This window comes from Cupressus sempervirens, chromosome 11 (genome assembly GCF_028749045.1).
Source record: "Cupressus sempervirens isolate cs-2001-9-10 chromosome 11, ASM2874904v1, whole genome shotgun sequence".
NCBI lineage: Eukaryota > Viridiplantae > Streptophyta > Pinopsida > Cupressales > Cupressaceae > Cupressus > Cupressus sempervirens.
Genome location: NC_143128.1, coordinates 468,210,116 through 468,214,839, shown reverse-complemented (window position 1 = coordinate 468,214,839; position 4,724 = coordinate 468,210,116).

The window sequence follows — 4,724 nt, the reverse complement described above, 5'->3', positions numbered from 1 at the left end:
CTCGAGTATCTTTTTTTCAAATTGAGTACATACTAGCAATCGCACCTTAGTGTGCAATAGGTACGCCGTATTTTGGTGTCAAATTTGTTCTTAACTAACAGAAACGAGACATTTTATTTGTTATTCTCAATCTCCATCTCCACACATCTTTTTGCCCCCTTACTCTCTCATTCTCTTCCCTCTACACCACTCCCTCTATATTTTCCGTCTCTCTCCCTCTCTCTATCTTCATCTTTTTTTGTCTCTCACTCTCATTCTTTCCTCGTGTCTCCTTTACAAATTTTTTCTATATAGTATTAATTAAATTAATATCAAGACATTAGATTCTTCAATCTATATTATTTAGAGTAGGCTTTGGATTTAACTATTCAAATTTTATTTAAGTCAAATAATGTTTCAAATCATAATCAATGAACCACCATCGAGAAATTATATCATATCTATCTTCACTTCTTTCTTCCAATCTATCTCTCTCCCTTGTTTGTATATCCTTACCATTCCCCACCCTATCTCCCTAAATACAAATCTTTTTTATCTCCCTGCTTTCTCTCTATCTCCTTACCTCTCCCTGTAATCACCTAAAAATGGTCATCTAGACTATTAGCCCCCTTTTCAACATTTTGGCTAAATTAATTTAATCATTTACCCAGACCAAATTGCTAATAATCAATTTATTTGATTATAACCTATAGTTTGACTATGCTATCCTAAGTTCATTATTTGATTAAAAGAACATGTCCCCTTTTAATTAAATAAAAGACCCCATTCTTCTAACCCACTTAAAGTGCACACATAAAGTATTTTTTCTATTTTGCAATTAAAAGAAAAGGCTTTGTGGCTTTTGTCTTATATGACAAGTCAACTTATATTCTATTGGTTGACTTGTGTGTGCACATGGATCACTCCTCTTTTTGAATTCCATCGTTGATCATCCACCATTTTCATCTTGATCTCTATCGTCCATACATCTTTAAAAGGGAGACAGCTTTCCCCCTCAATCCATCCTCATTTTTTAATATTGTTATGTTGCAGGTTTTCTAACAGGTTTCTTTGGAGCTTTGTGGAGAACTTCTATTTCTTGTCTACATTCTCTCATCCATGGCATCATGGTATTCTAGCTTAGCTTAACTTTCATTTTTACATGTAGCTTAATCTCACATAGCTTAATAATGGTATTGTAACATTCTCATATATGTTTTAGCATAGCTCCACTTTGCATCTCATTCTAGCTTAATTTTCATTTGCATTGCATCCTTGAGGAACTCCTTGGGACATTTGCATTCTTGCATCTTGTCTTTGGAACCTCCCATTGCATGGTTTACTAGCAAGAAGAGTATCTCTAAGGCTCATCTGAGAGCCTTCTTATTCTTGAAATATACTCTCTTGCACTCCGTGGATAGGGAGCTCTAAGCCGACATCCAAGCATTCCAAACTCATGGAATCGTTTGGATAGAAGGGTTTAGAGTGGGACACTTTCGAGTGTACATTTTCGGCGCCCACCGTGGGGCTTGAATCAAGTTTCTAGCTCCATTTGCTTTTATATTTCATCTTTGATTTTTTACAACAGCATATTGGATCTAATCAAGTGCTTTTGTAGAATTATCACTTGGATTTTAAGGCCAACCCATAAGTAGATTGGTTTGAAGGCCAAAAATATAGTTGGTTTAAAGATTTGATCATATATTTTAAACCACTTGGAGTTTGGTTCTGAAATTTTATTTGTAAGTTAAGTATGTGTTCAAAATGTCTCAGTCCGATTTTCAAAGAATTTTGACGTGATTTGCAGAAGTTATGATTTTTTCTTTGTTTTTCATAAAAAGTTGTTTCTGATCGCAAATCAGCGCATTATTTGGAAAAACCTACATTTTCAAAAAGGTTTTTGAATTCTAATGGGGGTTATTTCTTTGTGTTTTGACTTTTGAGGTCGTATTAGGGATCAAAAACTCGATTTGATAAATCTGGCCTATTTTGACAAAATCGATCTCTAGGGAGCAAATGAAGAGATTTTTTTAAATTTCTTGCATTTTTGAAAAGCTCTCTAATTTTTAGCAGGGGTCTCTTATTTTCATTTCTATTTTTCAGATCATTAGTTTGCACTTTCTTTGCATACACTTGATTGGAAGATAACTTGGATATTTGAGGCAACTAACCACTTTTTATTATATTATTTTATGTTATTTCACACTAACTTGTGGTGCTAATAAGTTGTGATTTCAGGTTTCCATCCTTGTGAAAAAAATTGAAACATTGCATAAAAAGAATGCATGTCAAAGCTTCAAATGCGCAAGGGCTACTAACATTGTTTGCAGGGCTGCCCAAAGCATAAAAATCCAAAATTTCTTGCTTTTTTGTTTTCATGTGTGGCATTGACTAATTGTTCATTTTCCATAGGCACATAAAACTTGTGATTGGAGTCTTTTGGTAATAGGAGAGTATGCTCTTCACCCTTGTGGTGAATCAGAAATCTTGACTTGCCATTTGGTTTCAAAAGCAAGGGGTAACTGAATCTTCTTGGCATGTTTGGGAGAACGATTGGAATAGAAGAGTATGCTATTCACCCTTGTGGTGAACCAGAAATCTTGACTTCCAAAAGTTGATCCACTTTGTGTAGTTAGAATCCTTTAGAGGGCCTGCTCTCGGACAACCTAAGAGGAACAACCCAAGTGGGGACAAGCCGATTATTTGGCTCTTCCAACCCACTATAAACTCAAGGCTACCAAGGACACAAAACTTTGGTAGACATAGTGTTTTTCTTCGCCTAGTGTGATCACTTATGGGATTTCGACCATAGGGAGATCACTAGGCAAGAATGCTTAAGGTACTCTTGTGGTCGCGAGATCGGTTACTCATCGCAAGGTGAGGTGTCCCGTAATTGGGAGCAAGAGGAACACTATGAACATAAGCCCTATCTAAACACCCTAAGTTAGTAACTACCTTTTTTTAGCCGCTCAACTTCTTGGTGCAAGGATCGATCCTAGTGGACTACCCGGATCACCCCAAGATTTTACACTCACCATATGTGTTCCCTTGGTTGTGCTTATGGCACTTCCATGACAAAGCCAATATCTCTTGTGGGAAACCACTTGGTGTGAGGCAAAGGAGCATCAAGTGTGGGCCAAGTTGTTGAGTAATGAACCATGACATTTATGTAGATATTTCTTGATGTGTTCTTGAATGTGCTAGACCTGTGGAAATCTTTGGAACATACACATGATGATAGTTATGCGGCTTTCTTTTAAGACCTCACATATGCTTATATCATGCAAGGTTGCTTTGTCCCTTGCTTGATTGTTTGAAGACTACTCCATGTGTCACTATCTTGCTTGGAAAGAAATTGCTTTTGAACATCAAACTTGCTATGCTATCAACTATTGTCAAACTTTGTTAACCAAGTCAAAACATCAAATGCAAACATTTTCTTCTGTTGCTTGCTAAGGGGAGTCTCATCATTTGATTTTTATTTTTTATGTCTCTAGTTCTTGAACATGCTTAAAGTGACTCTTTGGTCTTAGTGCTCTTGGTCTTTTTGTCTTCATGGTCTATGCATGCTTGCTAGTTATCCTTTTGCTAAAATGGTTACCTTGATTTCGTGACTACACTCTTGGGTTGGGAAAGTTGTTCACTTGTCACCCTACTTGCTCTATTTATTTGGCTATTTGGGCATCTTGCCTAGCTATTGACTTGAGTCATTCATGTCGTAAGTTTCTTGGACATATTGTTTGACAAGTCACTTTAATCTTTCTCTACTATATTGGCAAGTGAACACTCTACCTCTCTAGTTTGGACATCAAGTTATCTTGTGTCACCCTGTTAGCTTCCTCTAGTCTCCTTCATGCTTGATTATCTATTTACCACTATGGAATTCAAAGCTTGTGCTACCAAACCTCAACCAAATCTAGATAATCATGATATCCTCCATGTCACTAAAGAGTTTCAAGATCTATATGTGCAATACAAAGAACTATAAGAGACAAATGATCTTTCTTACCTTCATCTCTCTAAGCGCATAACAGAAATGAAGTCTAAATTTGAGAAAAGATTAGAGGAGAAGATTGCATCATTACATGAATCTTCCTTAAGGTCTTTACATGCATGTAAGTCACCTTCTTTGAGGTCATCCTCTTCTTCTAGGTCTACATGCTCTACTTCAAGACATCAAATGTCTTCATCTTCTAAATCTAAAGACCTCTTTAGAGAACAAGCAAGTGATACCTCCATTGAGCCTAGGCCAAAATATCATGATAAACCTATCTTTGACCAAGAAAATGATGAAGAAATGAATGCATTCTATTCACTTGAGAAACAACAAGAAGATCCTAGACATACTTCTAATAGAACTTTTGCTCCCTTGGAAGATTCTTATGATGACACTTTGCAAAAACTTCTTAGCAATAAGATCATCATGTTACCAAAGTCTAGCTCATATGGAAACCCATTCTTGGATATCTATTGTGCTTATCATCAACATAATGAGCATAGTACTTCTGATTGTATAGAGCTAAAACATAAAATCCAAGATCTCATTGATGATGAGATTGTTGATCTTGGAACCTCTAGTGACTCATGTGCTGAGGATACTTCTCTTGAGCAAGATTACATTGATGAACCTATGTATAGTAGTGGCTCCATTACATCTTCCACTTCTTCCAACACTCGTGCATCTCCCAACACTTCAAATCTTTCCAACATGCCTCCATCAAATAAAGAACCTAATGCTTTCCACA